Source organism: Protopterus annectens, chromosome 2.part0 (genome assembly GCF_019279795.1).
Source record: "Protopterus annectens isolate FY-2018-M chromosome 2.part0, PAN1.0, whole genome shotgun sequence".
Lineage (NCBI taxonomy): Eukaryota > Metazoa > Chordata > Ceratodontiformes > Protopteridae > Protopterus > Protopterus annectens.
The window spans coordinates 374669648-374689610 of NC_056728.1; the positions used below are offsets into that span (position 1 = coordinate 374669648).

Sequence of the window (19963 nt, forward strand, 5' to 3'; positions counted from 1 at the left end):
TTCTCTTCCAGAAAGTCTGAGTCTCCATTTTTCTCTTTGGCAACCGATTGTTTCAGACAAATGGATTCAGAAAATCATTCAGCAGGGTGACAGATGGCAGTGGGAGAAAATTCCTCCTTTCCAGGAGAGTCCTTCCTCATTCTACAGATCAGACTCTTTTGTTTCTACCTGTTCTTTTAGAGACATCTTTATCAAATTATCACGTATGATATAGGCAATCATACATTTACATAAATGAAAACAAACCGTATTGACATCATTTTAGTTGCAAACACTATACATCACAAACCATACTGATAATTTTAGTTGCAGATATTATACATCACTTATATATCTAGTCATTGTCAGTCTAGCATTACATAGCTTATTCAAATCCTGCCTTATTTTAAACCTCACTCCTCCTCTGCATGTATTGTTACCATTTTTTTCTACGTAATTTGCTCCTACCCTTTTCTAAAGATCTCAATTCCAGTTGTTTTATCTCTGTTACTATATTCACTACTTTTAATGCAGTTGGTTTAGACTTTGATTTCCATTTTCTGGTAATTGCTTTTTTTGGCAGCAACCATAATGAGAATTATCAAGGCCTTAACTATGTCTAGACAGTTTAGATTCTGTATCATAGCTCAAAAAATTGCTTCCTTAGTTACACTAATTTGTTCACCCAATATCCCTGACAGATTGGTCTGCAGGGAATCTTTTTAAATTCTGCCAGTTCCCAGAAACACTCCCAGAAAATATGTTCCCAATTACCTCTTTCTTCCCCATCACACCTCCAACATTTGCTACCTACCTGAGGAAAAACTCTCTGGAGTCTACTTAGGATATAAAATATCTATGTAAACACTTCCAAGAAAAGATCTTAAATCTTCTAGACTTTGTTACATATTTGGGAGACATACCTGTATCCCCCATTGTTTCTTTGTAAATTGCTTAGCCAACCTCTCTTCTCAGTCCTTTCTAACCTTCTCTGATTCTTATAGTTATGCAGTATTTTGTATGCTCTACTAATTATTCCCTTTTTAACCTTCTGTTCTATATTCTACTGAAAACTGTACCAGTGCTATGCTTTTGCTTAGGATCCCCCTGTTTTTTTCTATACTGTATCAATCCTTAATAAGGAAGGCAGTCTGTAGCTTGCATTTCAAATAAATTCTTGGCCTCTTCCCATTCTACTACCTTTCCCTCGCAATTTGCTCCCAATACCTTGGTTATTTTACCAGTTTCACCAATAAATTCCAGCCAGTCTTGCCTATTGTCTGTATCCCTAATTGCAGTTATCCCTATCAGCAGAATCTCCTTTCTCCATTCCCGTATGGCTTTGTTCTTAGAATACTTTCTACCACTTTATGAATATAATATTCTGTTTGGTTATTGTTATTCTTCTTAAGGAATTGCTTCCAAAATCCCATCATTGTTTCTTGAGCTTCCTCCCTGTTTCATCATCATCCCTTTCCACTTTGAATTGTAGGTTTCTGCTTGTGCTATATATAGGAGCCTTAACTGTGTAGCTCTGAAATACCTTTTCAAAACAGGTAGTCCCCAACCGCCTTGTTCTATTGGAAGAATCAGCTTATCCTACTTGACTCCTGCCAGTTTCCCCTCCTAGATGAAATCCTTCAGCTCTTTATTAATTGCTATCTACAACTTATCCTCTGGTTGATAAAAATATTCCTTACCTGTGTATAAACCTAAAGGGGCTAAAAACATTTTAATTGCTTGTATTTTGCTATCCATATCTATGTAACAGAGCTTCCAATTTCTCAGTTTTTGTAATACCTTTTGTTTAGTCTCTTCCCACATATCCTTAGTTGCCGCACCAGAATTCTTTTTAATCCATACTCCTAAGTATTTCATTTTATCGTGTCCCCTTAAATATGGGTATTGCTGAGCCAGTTCATGTGTGGGTATATAATTTACAGCCATTACATTTGTTGTAGCTTCACTAGTTTCTGCTTGTTCTTCATCACATGCTGTCCCAAGGAATGATAAAACAAGTCCTTCCTCCCAGGTGGCGAAGGAGTTTTATTTATGGATGTTCCTAGTGCCAAAGAAGGAAAATGCTTAGATACCAGTTCTGTATCATTCTTTCCTAAACCTGTTTGTGATAGTGCCTGAATTCAAAGTGATGTTACTTCACAACCTGGTGCCTCTTTTTCCTCTTTCAACTTTCCTGGCAACACTAGACTTAAAAGTCATTTATCATCACATCCTTATTCACCCAGACTTCTAGTGTTTCTTAAGGTTTTGTGTGTCTGGATCACATTACCAGTTCTCTGCCTTACTCTTCGGACTATCCAGTGCACCAAGAGTGTTCACAAAGTGTCTAACTCCAATTATAGCTCATTGTAGTCTACAGGCTAGCTACATTTTTCCATAATTAGACTTGCTTATCTTTGCGGTGTCTTTTTCAAAATGTCAGGAGGTTCTGTTGAATGAGAGATCTCTTGCACAAGCCGGGATTTCGAGAGAACATTCAAAAGTCTTTTTTGACTCCCTCACACAGAATTATGTTCCTGGGATGTCAGCTAGGCATCTCGGTTCAAAGAGCTTTTATTCCACAGGAAAAAAAATTCTTTATCTAGATCTGTTTCTAATGTTTTCCACTCAGACTTTCGTAACTGCGAGGGAATATTTCAGAATTTTGGGTCTCATGGCATCTGTGATTCTCATGATAACCTTGGCAAGATTCCACATGAGAAAGCTACAGTGGTATCTGAAATCTCTTTGGTCCCAGCATCAAAACTCTTTATCTTTTCAGATCCCAGTACTGGGGTTTGTCAGAAGAGATATTTTTTTTGGTGGTGACAACAGATATCCATAAATACAGGTCTCTCCTGCTCCATCCCTGCTCTAAAGCAGTCAGTCACCACAAACATTTCAGACTTTGCTTGGGGGGCAATTTTGGGAGTGATAAAAGTACAAGGGGTAAGGACAGATGCAAGCATATAAATATCAAGGAGATGTTTGCCCTGATGAAAGCACTCAACTCTGTGAGCCATCTTTGGAACCCGGGGCTTCTTCAAATGGTTATAGACAATATTCAAGTGGTTACAGACAATACAGCAGTTGTGGTACATCAGTAAGCAAGGGGGAACCAGGTCGTACCCCCTTTACAGATTTGGGATATAGCTTCACAGCACAATCTCACTTTACAGGCACCCAGCATTCCATCAGAGCAAAACTGTTTGGCAGACAAGCTGAGCAGAACCAGGGCAGACCATCACAAATGGAAACTGGATCAGGGTGTCTTCCAAGATTTGGTCCATCTTTGGGGAGTTCCTTAAGTAGACTGCTTTGCCTCCTATCTGAGCAGTCAACTGGCAAGATTCTATTCCAGGACTCTATGCAAGAAGGATTGGAAGACAGATGCATTTTCTTTGGAGATGAATATTCCTGTATGCTTTCGACCCTTTTCACTAATATCCAGGGTACTTCTGAAGATTCAGAAGGAATCCCCCAAGATCATTGTTGCGACTACCTTCTGTTCAGGCAGCCATGGCTCTCCCTTTGTTTGGAAAAGGCCAGGGGCAATTACCACAAGCTTCCTAATAGAATGGATCTACTCATACAAATATAGGGGTGTTTGATACATCCCGCCATCAGTCATCTTCATTTGACTGCCTGGACGATGGGTCTTTAATTCCTTTAGGCACCTGTTTTCTGAGGACGTGCAGCAGATACTAATGGAGGCAATAAAGCCTACTGCTAGAAAATCTTATATTTTGAAATGGAAAAGGTTTTCTAGTTGTTCTCTGGTTTTACGGTATTTGTGTGAGCTTCTATCCAATGGTCTTTCTTATTCTTCTGTCAAGGTTCACTTATTGTCTATTTCAGTGTGTCTGCTCCTGGATCCCACTCTTTTAAGGCAATCTCATGTCAAAATGTTCTTAAAATGAGTTTTGCATAAGAGGCCTCCAAGTAAACCATTGACCTCTCTTTTAATTTTGTGTTAGGGAAGCTAACACTTACTCCATTTGAACCAGATAATTTGGTTGACTTGAGGTTCTAAACATGGAAACTAGTTTTCCTGATTGCTCTAACCTCTGAAGTAGGGTATCGTGAGTTGCAAGCTCTGGTGCGTTAACCCTACCTCATTTTCTATAGGGACAGTGTTTCTTTGAAAACTAAGCCTTCTTTTATGCCTAAAGTGGTATCCATGTTTACTTTAAGCAAAACTATCCATCTTCCCATTTTCTTTCCTGAACCTAAAAATGAGGGAGAACAGATACTCAATACTGAGGACATCCACAGATACTATCTTGACTGAACTAAATTATTCAGATCTTTGGATGAGTTCATTTCTTGAGAAGGTAAGATGGGACAACCTGTATCAAAACAGGCTATTTTCAAATGCCTTTTGTTATACGCACCATGACAGATCTATTCTAGGCAAGTTCAGGGCCCAATCTACCAGGGCCTTGGCTCCAGTTAGGGCTTTTTTTAAAGGGTTGGATTCTAGAAGTATTCTAGAAACTGCTACTTGGTCCTCTGTGCATACTTTTACAAAGCACCATAAGCTTGATTCCTTCTGTAGGTTTAGATCAAGTTTTGCTTGGACAATTCTCCAGGGGCACCTGGATCCTTCTCCTTCCTCCTCCAAAATGTATGCAATCTACCTATACAGCTAAAGCAACTGCAGAAGTGATCCATATGAAGAACATAGTACAGTTGTGTAAGTTAAAATTGCCATAAAAGTAGATGTTTGAATGATCACTGCAGTAGTAGCTGTTCCCTTCCTCCATCCCCTTTGTTTTTTGGTGTGCTTTTTATGTCTGGGTGTGGGCATTTACTTTTTGTTATTTGTAGCATTGTCCTTCCAGGGCTCAGCCTACCTCTCTCTGCTGGCAGGAAAACAGTGAAGGGCTTTGCACCCAAACTTGTCTTTTAGACAGCTAACACTCAAGCTGTTTGACAGTTTGGGCACTTGAAAATTGCCCTGAAACTTTGGAAGCTGGCTAACTGTTATGTCCTTTGCATGATATACCCCACATAGCTAAGGCTACTGCAGCACTGATCATTTTAACATCTACTATTATGGTAATTTCAATGTACACATTGCAAACATTTAATCTGATAACTTGTAACATAACATCTATTCATTACTTTGGACCAAATTGTATTTGGTAGGATGTGTGCTCCTGTGCTGGGCATACATCACTACTTACATGGTCTGTGGCTGGCTGCAGTCACATTATTGCCACTTTGTCTTTTCATATTTCATTCTCAAAGTAAAACACCCTCTGTTGAGCTGTAATACACTGTACATGTTTTTAGAATGGCTTGCTCTCTCATAATGTTAAGGAAATGGGATTCCTCTGATCAATGTTAGTTTAGGAATGAGCCTTAGAAAAGAAGAATGCTGCTAATGAGATAATGTTGTTGTCTTTTGGCTTTTCCTGGTTAGGGGTCGCCACAGCAGAACTCCGGTCCACTAATGATTGGCAGTAGATTTTCACGAACGCCGAAGTGCCAGCTCGATGTTCAACTTTCAACGAAGGCACGCCCATTTACACATGTCTTTCGAATGCCCACCCAACCACGGGGAGGACATGCAGACTCCACACAGAAGGTACTCCCCGCACTCCAGCCGAGAATCAAACAGGAGAACCTGTTGCTGTGAGGCAACAACGCTACCGCTGCACCACCGCGGAAGTACTATATATGTAAATAAACAATATGAATCTGGTCTAAGCAGTTTTTAAGTATTACATGAAACATGTTCATTTTTGTAATTGAAATGTTCAAAAGATGCTGGTCTTTTGGTTTAGGGTCAGGAAATTTACCAGTACCACAACTAACCTGGGTTTGGCTGCTAATCCAGCTGCTGGGGAGGGGGGCAATTTTTTTTTTTTTTTTTTGGTGTAGGGGGAATAAACATCTGACAACTGTTTCTTTTCTGGAGAGGGATATGGCTTTTGCCACAAAGGCAAATAGAGAAACAGTGCTGTCCATGTTCAATAAATCACTGTGCAACTTGCACATTTGGGTCAGGAGACTGACTGGTTAGTTCACTGAATGGAATTACTGAGATGGGGGATAATATTTCCTTACCCTGCAGTGCAGTGACCCCAGAGTTAATTACAGGATCAGGGGTGCAGGATGCATAAACTCATTGCTGATGCTGGTGAAACCTTGCTCTTCCACAAAAAACAAAAACAAAAAAAAAAAACTAATTTCAGACCCAAAATACTTTTTAACACCTTATCTTGACATCTCCCTGTTTTCATCTAGCAACCAGCCCACCTCAAGTTTTCCTATCATATCACTACAACATTTTATACTTTAACCTAAGATATACCTATTGCCGCTACCCTCTCAAACTCTACTTCTCTTAACTTCTGAGCTCCACTATAGTCCATTATAGCATTAAGTTTATTACATACAATATAAATAAATACATTAATTAACTAATTAATTAACATTTATTACATTATAATCCATTATGAAGTTTCCCTCTCCTACCAGTTCCATTTACCTCTAGTTCTACTTTACACTCCTCTACTTTATATGTGTCTCCTTTGTCTAGTATAATCTGTGATCCTTCTGAAGTCCCTCAAAGCTTTATCGTGTTTTTTTTTTTTTTTTTACTCTCTACTACTGTTGTCTTCCAACAAATTAACCTTATTATGGTCCCTTAAACAACCATAGTATTTTTACTTTCTCAATACTTTTGATATGTAATGGCAATCCCTGGGATCCAAAAAAAGGTTACTATGAGATGTAAACCTTTTTGTTAGTGGCTAAACCTTTTTTTAGTAACCATTTGTGATTCAGAGACAGATTTTCTGTGAACAAAAGTAGCGGAGTGGAGGGGGATCCAGCAGGCTGTGGTATATGGTAATGAGGCAATATGAGGGAGCAACTGTTCTAATTAGCAATATTCTGTCCCCAGAAATACCTGCAGCTACTTGTGTATGCCGCTTAGCAATTCAGGAAATAACTTGACTGAGTAAATTACCACGGTTGGGCAAAAATTTTAAATTTGCCAAAAGAGAGTGGTTACCTATTGAAAGCAGTGGATGAAGCCACATTGCATGTCAGGTTCAGTAATGTTTAGAGGAGATATAGGGGTTGCGGTGTGTGAGCATATGTGTGTGTGTGTGTGTGTGTGTGTGTGTGTGTGTGTGTGTGTGTGTGTGTGTGTTTATGAGTGCATAAGTATGTGTGGTGCCTGTGCCATCATGATGCATTGGCTGCAGAGGATACTACCATCACAGACAGTAGAAAACTGTGATTCACAGATGTGCAAATTAGCCGATAACAAGGTCTTCCTTATTCTGGATAAGGTTGTTTCTGAATCACATTTTTCATAAGGGTAGGCACTTTAAGCAACCACAGCCAGGCTTCTCTAAATCACTGAGAATGTTTGTGTAGTTACTAATTATTCAATGTTGTGTTCTTTTTGTCTTATAATATATATAATAGATGGTTTATATAGTGATCTGTTTAATGCTTATCTTAACACGCCTGGGTCCTGTCTGAAAATAGGCACCGCCTAGCAGGGTCAACCAGTGAACAAAATATAAATAAAAATAAAATAATAAATAAAACAAACTTAGAATGCCCAAATGTGGGAGGAAAAGCTAACATGTTCTTATCAAAGCTTAAGCAAGTCTAAGAAAATTCAGTCTAATAAAAAATTGTTTTTAAAAAGTGACATTTTATTTGGTGAAAATTTTACTGTCATAATAAGCAGACAATGTAAATTCACTCAAGTACTCACACATTTGTTTCTCATAAAAATGCATATTGCAGTCTTATTTTATTGTGTGTCTGTAAAATGCATAAAATGTTTTTGTTTTATGAGTAATCAAGTCAGTTTTTGCAGGGGGCAAGCCCCCAACATCCCCACATTCATATATACAAACTCCATAGTTGCACCAACTTGGAGAAGGGAGAAATCTCCTTAAAAAAATGAGTCTTTGCTGGAACACTTATAGAAATCACTCTGGCAGTGACTGTGTGGTAAAAAGCATTCAGCATTACTCCATTCATCTTTTCTTTTCTACGGGCTGCTGACGCTTTGGGAATTTCACCTGGAGATTGTGCAAGGAAGCCCTAGTTGATATTGTAATACAGTTGTAAGAAAGTTTCCAATCTTCAGAGTGGTGTAAAGACCTTTTTTGTATGACCAACTAATGGAAAATTACCCATTGACTGCATTTTAGAGTATGAAAGCAAAGGGGAAAGTAAACAAATATACATCATTTTCTTTCCTTAGTTAAAGCAGTGGCTTAAAAGAAGTCATAAATGTGACACAGACCTACATGTTTCAATATTAACTTCTCCCATGCACATGTTCCAGAGAGGTACTGTTTATCAGCATCTTGGGTAACTAATATGTCTAAATGTCTCACTAATGTTATAGGTTCAATTTTATTTTTTCCTTTAGATTTGTATATCTTGTGACAAATAACTGCAGTTAAATATTTTTTTCTGTTTCAGCTATTTTTGCTACTACTTGCCATTAAAAGCAAAACTACAGACACAATTCAAATCAAAGTGTTTACACATAGATCTTCTTTTAGCAGTGTGGTTGTGTGGATGATCTGTTCACTCCTATCGGTATCTCTTCTAAAACAAAATAGTTTTGATTTTTAGGTTAGTATTCAGAGCAGGGCTAAATTGCATTGACTTTCTCAGTCTTCTGTTGTGCTATTTCCAGAACTGAGAAATAACTGTATGTGTCTGAGTAGCAAAACATATTCTTAATACTTAAACAACTAGCTTTCATAAGTCTTCAGATAATTACTGTATCTCAGAAGGGCGAGCATCAAACACATGACGTTATGGCTTAAATAGAACCCAACAACTAATGTTATTATACTTAAGTCATTAAATTCTGTGAGACACCAGAATCAGCTGAAAAATAAATCTTATGCATATTCAGTAGGTTCTGAGTCCAGCTTTCCAAGCGTACTAAATTTTGCAGTAAGTTTCTTGTTTTTAAATAATAACTTTAATTATTCGGCACATCAGATGCTAAAAAGAATAAGTAAAATAGATAATGATATTTTCTGAAAGTATGCGTGTGGGGTACTTCAATCTAAAGTCAGGAGTTTGTATTCTTACCTCAAGGATGCTGACTTTCTCCTTTTTGAGACCCTAAACGAGTTTGTAAGAAAGGAAGGCTTCTTCTTGGTTACTTCAGATGATGAGAGTTTATGCTGATTTTTGACTCTAGGCCTGAAGGCTGCATAACACTTTTGTGGCGATACTTCATTGAATAGTGTATATTGGAATTAGTGAAATTCTGCTTAAAGCAAACCTGTTTTTAGTTTTGTATGGCTGTTTGCACTTAAAAATGAAGAGATATCGCTGCTGGCATAGCTGTTAAATTCTTTACTCAAGAACAAAGACCCAAAATTTGGGACAGTTTTTAAATATTACTCTAATTTACGCCAGAAAAAAATATGAAGCAAAATCAGGGGCATTCTACAAATAATAAGGAAGAGCTCAGAGGTATCTTAACTGGTTTATATCAAAAGTATCTCATTAGACCTCTGTCGTGTGGTGAATATATCGGGTTCATAAAATCTGCACTAGTGAGAATTTCAGAGTAGCATCAGCAGTCATTGATTGATTGATTACCCGAGGCTACAGGCTGGAAAACTTGAAGTACAGTAGGTTATCTAGAATTGCTAAGGATAATTTCTTCAGTTCAAAATAGAGGAGATATAAAGGAAATTTATTTTGTCACAAGGTATGCTCAAGGGGTCAAAAAAATTGTATATCATTAGTTAAAAAATACCGACAGAATCATTTGACAGATAAAAACTTTGAGTACCCCCATACAGCCTTATCACAGGATATCATGTCCAGCAGTTACAGAACTGCCCAAGAGTAAACCTGATGTGGGTGGGATAAGCTAATTTCTCCTTTGGTTATTATTTGTGTGCTTGTGTGCCCTCCTAGATAAAGAAATTGGAATCAGTGAAAGAAAGTTTGTGGCCAGAGTTGGGTATTACTGCCAGAGTGACTGTGCTATAAATGTAACTAGTCCCTGCAAGATGTTCTACATAGGGAGATGAACAATAAAGTTCTGTCTGCAGTGACTGCTCGCTGGGCACTTTTGGGAAGATTGCAATTCAGATCCCAAACTTCAAGTTTAGTGTGTTATACCTGATTACCCATCCCAGGTGATATATAAAGGAGTCTGAATTATTAATGTAAAAATGCGACTTGGCCTATTTGCCTGTCCTCTGGCTTGGGACATCTCCCCTCCCTTGAGCAGGAACAATGAATTACCCCTCAAATAATTAATGCTTTGAGAAAACACTGGAATCTGTTTTAATAATTATTTTTAGTATCTGACTGACTCAAGTATTAAAGATTATTTCTTTTAATCAAAGAAATTGACTTGCAGTATGAGTCGTCAAAGCAGGAACCCCTAATGATCGGAATCCCTAAACTCTTAATTCCTGAAAAAAACCCATAAAAAATATTTTCAGAGTTCTTTTCACCTCTAAACTTTTATGCAACAACTACATGGTCACACCAACTCAAAGAAGGTGGAAATTATGAGAGAAAGGGCATCATTGCCAACACATTTTGCAAACAGTAATTTTCTGTGGAAAAACTCTGATCTTCGGTGTCTTGAGCCTCAGGCATTGATGTTATGAGAAATAAAACTTCATTCACCAGCAGGGTAGCCCTGAAGACCGTGGTACACCTAGAAGGTTAGATGCCAAGGCACCAACATACTGACATGATTTTATTTTGTTACCGATTCTGACATTTCATAGTGTTTCCTGGCTTAACTGTGTATAATAAAGGAAAAACAGTGATAACTATGGAACATCTGCAATACAGCTGTATAAACCTCCTATGCTAACCTGTGGAAAAAATGAAATTGGAACCATTACATTACAGGGAAAAATTTAATGTGCCGCGGTGGTACGGTGGTAACGTTGTTACCTCACAGTAAGAGGTTCTCCTGTTCGATTCTCGGCATGGCTTGGGAGTGCCTTCTATGTGGAGTCTGCATGTCCTCCCCGCGGTTGGGTAGCGTTCGAAAGACATGCGTGCTTAAATGGGCTTGCCTTCGTTGAAGGTTGGGCGTCGAGCTTGCACCTCAGCGTTTCGTAAAAAATCTACTGCCAATCCTTAGCAGACCGGAGTTCCGCTGTGGTGACCCCTTACCGGGAAAAAGCCGAAAGACAAACAACAACAACATTACAGGGAAAAATTCATTCCCGAACATCATTTACTTGCAGTGATTGTCCAGATTCAGTAGTACCAAGCGATAACACTTTATGTTGACCATTATCCTTATTGATGTTCACTACTATCCTTATCAACATCACATACTCTACCATCTTAAAAAAAAAAAAAGAACAAATTTAGTGTCAGGTTATTACTTCTTGCATTTCACAGTACCTTCTCATATTTCATCAGACTTGGATGAAATCTTTCTTCAGCAGATGGTTACAATACAGGTTAGCTTAGCAATGGAGTTTTTTACAGTACTGTAATGGTGTATTCATCTTCATCTTTCGGATGTTATTTCAGTACTATGATGTTGCTTTCTACTATAATGATTGGTGCAGTCACATTAGGTCAAAGCATGTGCCCCATTTCCATTTGTAGTTAACCCATGGGAATTACTTCAGTGATTTTAAACCAGTAGTTTCATATGCTTTTACTTGTAAACTGAGTGCAGTGCAGTAGTGTTCCAGGCAACGACAAGTGTTGTGAGAGTGGTGTTGGAAATGGAACGTTGATTTAGGAAGGAAGAAGGTGGATTTGTCAGCCACATAAAGATAGGCTGCACAAAGGCAGTGTACCTTGCTTCATCATCTAACTAATAGACAAAAGTTCAGACCAAAAACAATGTGACAAACCTTCAACTTGTGCAGACATTTTCTTAATTTTTTTCAGGGGTGCAAGCCCTCTTGTACCCCAGTGTGGGTGACAGTCCCCACACTGCCTTATTTATACATACTAACTCCATGGTTATACAGTTGCAGAGAAAAGAGAAGCTTGTGGCAGACAGTGATTTCCTGAGAAAAACAGCAATTCGAGAGCTCATCTTAGGGAGTTGAACTCGACTGCCTCTAATCTTCTCAACTTTATGCTTGACAACTTGTAGGGAAGCTACACAAGGCTGAGTACAGAAAGTAAACTTCACCTTCAGTAGAATGTATGGCAGTTGTGCAGCCAAAAAAAAAATAATAATTGTGTTCACATAATATCATAGTGCTGACCTGCATCTCACCTTACTTATTTAAAAAGTGATGCTCTTTAACGATGCAGTTGTTTCTGTGCTTATAGAGATTGTATCATATTCATCTGCTGCTGTCTGCAACTGTAGAAGGAGGCAAGGCCTATTTTAAGTATCTAACCTGTACTGTTTTTTTTCAAACACTTTTATTGAATTATCACTTGTGACATTTATTTTTTCAAACACTTTTATTGAATTATCACTTGTGACATAGACAAATTTACATTCATATAAAAGTAATCACACTATAATTAACATAACAAATAATCTGAAGTAGTTAACTTCATTTGTGCATCAACCTATGGGTTATCGGATCCATATCGGATCCGAGCCAGCAGTTTCCAACAGCTAAGATCTGAGCTCAAAGCTCCTCCCCCTACCCATAATCCCCTGCCATCCCTTCCTGACCCCAGATCTAGTTTGCCACGATTACACCAGCAGCTTGATCTCGAGCTTCCAGGTCTTAGAGAGCGTTTTTTTCTGTGAGAAAAATCTTTCTTTTTTGGATTTAGCTAAAGTTTGTGTGTGAAGTTGTTGAGTGTGTGTTTTAGGATAGTTACCTTAAAGTAGTCGTTAGATTCCCTTTTTTCGTATTACCCCCCCCTCCTTTTTTTGTGAGAGCGTTAGGGTGTGTGTGGTTTTGGGGACTAGTGAGTGTGTTTTTAGTTTACCAAGGCAGAGGCCCCCAAAACATTTTTTTCTAAATGTACTGAGTGTGGCCATAAGCTCTCCCCAGCGGATGGCCACACTCGGTGCGTTTTATGCCTTAGGGTTGAACACCTGTCATCCGGCTGCGCTATTTGTGCAGCGTTCAACCCCAGGGCTCTCAAGGACCAGAGGTCGAAGCTAATTCTGGTGGGACTTTTGCCCCCGGTCTCAGCTCCGGCCTCCGGTCCCCCTGTGGCTCCTGCCGCGGCTGCGGCAGCGCCTTCTGTTACTTCCCTTCCCTTGGCCGGGACTCAACCTCCCACCTTGGGCCAAGAGGATAGGGAAGCCAGAAGAGAGAAGCGCAGAGAGAAGCATCACAAGCGGCGGGCCGAAGCCTCTGCATCGGCTCCGCCAGCCAAGCGGGCTTCTCCCCCTGAGACCTCCGAGCCTTCTATTTCCCGGCTCCATTCACCCTGCTTCTCGCCGGGGCCGGAGGAGGAGGAGGCCCGGTCACCTTCGAGGTCATCGAGGCGGCACTCCCGCCCTGCCTTGGTGGCCTCTTCTAGGTCCACAAGAAGTTTAACTGATGCAGACTTGGACCGGATGATGCGAAGGTTCCTCCAGGCCCAGCTGCAGATGGGAGTGCTCCTGCATCCCCCCCTCCGGGTGGGAGCTCGAACCCCTGTTTTGTCCCGATTGCTCCTTCCCCGACCCGCTTCCCGAGTTTGGGGTCTTCGGAGCCGACTAGCGTTGGAGCCGGGGGACTGTCGGCACCGATAGAGTCGAGTGCTTCGGTGCCGATGGCACCGTCGAGTCTATCGGGTCTCTTTTCTGCGGATCCGAGCTCTCGGAGCCGAGAGCTGAGCTTTGGATCCGAGACGGTTAGTATGCCTTTGGCTCTGTCCAGGTCAGATCATACTGCCCCTTCGGATCCGATCACCTCGGCGCCGGCTCCGATCCGCGCGTCGGATCCGAGGGAGGGTCTGCTCTTGGATCCTAGGGAGAGCAGCTCTCCTTCGGCTTTCGACGTGGTGGAGAGGGTTCTGTCGAGGGACTCCAAGCCCCCGGCCCTAGCTATGACCTCACCCTGCACTACCTCTCAGATGGGCCTGACTTCCGTCACCCGGTCCCAGGGACAGCCTGTTCTTATGTCCCAGATCATTCCCTTGTTGGAACAGGATGTGGTTGGTGAGGCCTCCTCGGACACCCCCCCCTCGAGGAATTCCCTCACAAACGCAAGTGCAAAAGGAGGCACTTGGACTCCCCTGAGTCCTTGACAGAGGACACAGACTTGGAGGAAGGGGAAGGCTCCCCAAGATCACCCCCCAAAGATGTCTCATTTGGAGACATCATGGAGATGCTCAGGATCAGAGGGGGGTGGTCTGCCCCAAAGCCTACCTCGGACGAGTCTGTGTTTCTGGAGGCGTTTGAAGCAGGCCTGTCTACCTCTTGGGTGTCCCCTCCACCCAACCCCCTGGTAGACCTAATCACTACCAGGGCATGGAAGGAACCGGACACTGTGGAGTCCGTTCCCAAGAGGATGGACAGAATTCTTAGCCCCCCCCCCTCAGACAGATCGCATTGGAGTAAGGGGACCCCCGTAGATGCCATGTTGGTGGCGGCTGCCACTAAAAGGGAACTAGCCCAGGAGAGTCCCACGGTCCATCCTCCTGACAAGGAGTCTCAGGCGATGGACCGCTTGGGGAAGCGGGTGTTTGCTTCAGCCACCTTCTCGGTAAGGTCATTGAACTATATGGCACACGTAATACGACTCCAGCGGGATCTTATTAAAGAGTACGCTGGTTCGCCCCCAGAGTCCATGTCGGCAGAGGACAAACAAGTGTACTCTACCCGAATGGCCACTCTCAGGTCTATTTCCAATACCTCTATGCGGCTATTATCCCATGCTACGGAAGGAGCCGCTAGAGCTAGCAGAGCGGGCGTCGTCCTAAGGCGGCAGGCGTGGCTCCGCCACTGTGATTTCTCAGAACCCTTTAAGGCATCATTCGCTAACGCCCCATTTGATGGTTCTGCCCTCTTTGGCAGGACCGTACGTGACACTTGGTCCAGAGCGTGAAAGACAGGAAGACGCTGTCTGCCGTCGGAGTCCGCTTCTCTGCTCCCCAGAGGTCCTTCTCCAATAACCAAAAGGGACAGAAGAAGATGTGGTTCCGGAAATCTCAGCAGTCCCGTTTCGCTCCGGACCTCCCGTCCTTCAGAGACAGAGGAGGACAGGGTGGATGCCGCCCTAGAGGCAAAGGGGGCCCGAAAAACTTTGGGTCCAGAGAACCTTTCTCTGATCGGCCCATGCAGCAACCCTGAAAGGTTACCCGACTGCTGCACTCTGGAGGCAGTCGGGGGGTTTCTCAAGGCACCTAGCAGCTTGGGAGTCCATCACGACAGACCGCTGGGTGCTTTGGATTATATCCAGAGGCTACGAGATTACGTTTCTCCATCCCCCTCTCAGACCCAGATCCCTCCCCGATGTCCCACCCGATCAGAGGGAGGCCGCAGCCGCAGAAATTCAGCAGCTGCTAGAAAAAGGAGTGATCCAGCACGCCCCCCCAGACCAGTACGGATCAGGCTTTTACTCCAGGTTCTTCTTGGTGACAAAAAAGACGGGGACTTAAGACCAATCCTTGACCTTTCCCTCTTGAACCTGGCGGTAACCAAAGAAAAGTTCCGGATGGTCACCCTTCAATCCATTCTCCCCCTCTTGCAGGAGAACGACTGGATGTGCTCCATAGACCTCAAGGATGCATACTACCACATCTTGATGGACAGACGATCCAGGAGGTTTCTCCGCTTCAGGCTAGGAGCCAGCCATTACCAATTCAGGGTCCTCCCCTTTGGTCTCACCACAGCCCCCAGGGTGTTCACCAAGGTGTTAACTGTGGTAGCGGCCCACCTGAGACTCCAGGAATTCGGGTTTTTCCATACCTGGACGACTGGCTCCTGACTGCCTCCACAAGACATCTACTCTGCACGGCCAGGAATTATTTTCTTCACCTAGCTCCCCGACTGGGGATCACGATCAATGTGGGAAAATCTTCCCTTCTTCCGACTCATGTCATAGATTTCATCGGAGCCAGGTTGAACACAAACCAGCTTATAGCCTTCTTGACTCCGGACCGGTTGCAATCTCTAAAACTCCATGTGCAGGCCATTCTTCATTGCCCAGCCCCTCCGGCGGAATTGGTCCTGAGGGCCCTAGGCTCGATGGCGGCAACCATCAACCTCTTACCCATGGCGCGCCTAAATATGAGAATCCTGCAATGGACCCTCCAAGTCCAATGGTCCTTCCTGCATTATCCCTTGAGCCACCCCGTCCCTCTTAGCAGGGTTTGCAGGAGAGTCCTCTTGTGGTGGCTCCAGTCTCCAGACCTCCAGAAAGGGCACCCCTTTTCTGTGTCCCCTCCCTTAGCCACGGTGACCACGGATGCCTCTCGCCTCGGGTTGGGGGGGCATTGTCTGGGAGACCTCACTGCATATCAATGTCCTAGAGATGAGGGCGGTGCTGTTAGCGTTGCAAGTACTTCAGAGCCTTCTTCCCGTCGGGACAATTGCGATCCAGACGGACAACATGTCGGTCGTCTGGTATATCAACAAACAAGGGGGAACCAGGTCCTATCCACTTTGTCGAGAAGTCATGAGAGTGTGGGAATGGGCGATTTCCACCAACTGTTTACTCATAGCGACGCACATTCCGGGATGGTCCAACATCCTAGTGGACAGATTGAGTCGCACCATCCTCTCACTGTACGAGTGGTCTCTGAATCTCAAAGTAGCGAAGCAGATCTTCTCCAAATGGGGTCAACCTCTTTGCGATCTTTTCGCCTCTCCCTCAAACACAAAGTGCAATGGCTACTTCGCTCTAATTCCCCCACCCGGGGAATCTCCAAGAGACGCTCTGGTGCATGTTTGGCCACCCGGTCTACTTTATGTTTACCCTCCTCTTCCCCTGATGCTAAAGTTTCTGCAGAAAGCCAGACGGTTGGGGAGCAGAATAATCATCATTGCCCCATTCTGGCCTCGTCAGGCTTGGTTCCCATATCTATGGTCTCATCTGGTGAATCTTCCCTGGAGTCTAGATCCCATTCAGGATCTGATGTGTCACCCATTAGGCCTGTCGGCCCCGAACTTGAACAACCTGAAGCTCACGGCTTGGTTGATCCAGTTCCACTGTTAGCTTGGACTCCCGGTATCTTTTCCCCGGTCAAAGCCATCCTAGTAGCTGCTCACAAGCCGTCTACTAGAAGGATTTATAATAGCAAATGGAAACGTTTTTCTATTTGGGCGGAGCATCAGAGCTTAGACCCCTTTACAGCTCCGTTGCCAGCAGTATTAGACTTTCTGTCAGGATTATTTGACCAAGGTGCTAGCTCCTCCACGGTCAAAGTACAATTGGCAGCTATCTCTCATTACCATGTTGGATGTGATCTGGGCCCTTTGACCTCGTCCAGATTGTGTAAGGCCTTCTTAAAAGGCACCTTCTTACTAAGACCCCCCTGGTGAAGGATGTAGTCCCTCCTTGGGATTTAGCGCTGGTACTCCATGCTTTAACAGCTTCCCCCTTTGAGCCTGCAGCTTCAGTGGATCTCAAATTCTTATCCTGGAAAACAGCTTTTCTTGTTGCTATTACTTCGGCAAGAAGGGTTTCGGAACTTCAAGCCCTTTGCGCCAAGCCACCGTACTTGATTTTCCACAAAGACAGAGTATCCCTCGGGACCAGTCCCTCTTTTCTGCCCAAAATTGCTTCCGAATATAACATCAACCAGTCTATTAATTTACCAGTCTTCTTTCCCAATTACCAGAATAAAGGTGAGTACAAATTGTATTCCTTAGATGTACACAGACAACTACGATTGTATTTACACAGGACAGCTGGTCATAGGGAATCAGACCAGCTGTTTGTAGCCTTTGCTAAACCTAGTTTGGGAAAACCTGTTTCGAAAGTCACATTGTCCAGGTGGATTTCCCAGTGTATTCTTCTAGCTTATGAGAGTTGTGGCCGGCCTGCACCCCATGGAGTCCATGCCCATTCTACTCGGTCTATTTCTACCTCCGCTACTTTTCATTCTAGAGTATCTTTGGATGACATTTGCTCAGCAGCCATGTGGGCTTCATCTCATACCTTCATAAACCACTATAAGTTGGATTTTATCTCTAGAGGGAGAGCATCCTTTGGCTCCATGGTGCTCCGGAACATCCTTCCATGAGGACCTCCCAAGATTCAGGTAGCTGGGGACTCTGTCCCATAGGTTGATGCACAAATGAAGTTAACTACTTCAGATTAAGACATTAGACCATAACGTTCCATCTGAGTAGGTAAACTTCATTTGTCAGCAACCATCCCTCCCTCGTTCCCCCTGACCTACTTGGATGTTCATGATATTCCTGTTTCATGACGGATTGTATCCAGGTTAGTCTATGGAGGTGATCCTCTTCTCTGATATTGCAGGTATTGCTTTTAGGCAAACTCGATCTGAGGTCAGGAAGGGATGGCAGGGGATTATGGGTAGGAGGGAGGAGCTCGGAGCTCAGACCTTAGCTGTTGGAAACTGCCGGCTCGGATCCGATATGGATCCGATAACCCATAGGTTGCTGACAAATGAAGTTTACCTACTCAGATGGAATGTTATGGTGAGTACATAACTTCTTATTTTGCTTTACATATATTGCTATATATATCACATAACCTAAGCAGCATTACGTAAATTATTTAATTTCTGCCTTAAAAAAAAAAACAAAAGAAACATCTTTATTAAACCGTTACTTACTACATAGGCAAGCATACATTTATATTAATGAAAACAAACCACACCGACACAATCCTAGTTGCAAGCATTTTACATCACAAACCATACTGACACACTCTCAGTTGCAAACATTATACATCACTTATAATCTACCCAGTCTTTTTCAGTCAAACATTACATAGCTCATTTGTCTTACTGCCTTTTAAGCCTCATTCCTCCCTTGTATTTATTGTTCCCACAATTCCCATTTTCCCTGTGTTGTTTGCTCCTACCCTTTTCCAAAGACCTCAATTCCAGTTTTATCTCTGTTACTATATTCACTACTTCTAGTATAAGTTGGTTTAGATTTTGATTTCTATTTTTTAGTAATTGCTTTTTTTGACAGCCACCATTATTAGACACAGCAAGGCCTTACCATCCCTAGGCAGTAAATCTGCTGAAACATTCTAGAAGAGAGTAAATGTAGCCAAAATGCCCATGGACCCTAAGTGTTTAGGTTACCAGTCTTTAACTCATGCTGTCATAGACCATATGGACATAAGACTAATGCCAGGCAGGGGATCACAGGGACCATAAGATACCTAGACATACACATTTTTAAATAGACAAACTTAAAAAGTTCTTGCCACCCTTGTCAAGCACTTAATATAATTTTCCTCCCAAATCAAACAGGGCCCTAAATGATAAGCCTGGTGTAAATTTATGTCTAACCATCCAGTCAGCAAGACAAGCTTTAAAAATAGTTAAATCAGTGCTTTGAACTTGATAAGTTCATATGTTGAGAACCTGCCCCACCAGCAATTCTTGTATGTCAAATAGGAGCAAGTCTCGTGTATCAAAAAGCCTTTATTTGCATTACTGACAGACTTATCAAGCCCTCCACTGCTTCTGTGAAGCACTTAAACTGGTAGTATCAGTATCTCTGCTGTTTCACTTCTGCCTAACAACTTTAACAAACCTGGCTTCTTTTATAGTCATCACTTAGACATTGTGACATCTTCAGGCTATGGTCCATACTATGTAACTGTTCTCTCTCACTTAATCTGCTTGATGTCATAATTTAATAGAATTTCAAATGTTCCTATTGTTCATTGCTCAGATGTAATATGCTTTTACTGTGTGTAGGAATGAACTTGCCAAATTGAAATGCAGAATGTATTATGCTCACTTATTGATATAGCTGTAACAAGGACATGTATGCTAATCATTCATTCAGAACACAGAAAAACTAATCAGTTATCTGGTGTCATAGAGCTCCAACTTCAGAAACAGTTAATATGTACACTGCAGATAGTAGGGTTGCTCAGCACATACAAACTTTCCTGAAGAG

The 19963-nt window shown here is 42.4% G+C and overlaps 1 protein-coding gene across 2 annotated transcripts in view; it reads left to right on the forward strand.

The window, feature by feature from the left end:
• Window positions 1-19963, forward strand: part of DMRT1 (doublesex and mab-3 related transcription factor 1) — a 2140563-nt gene that overhangs the window by 16909 nt on the left and 2103691 nt on the right. The window lies entirely within an intron of this gene.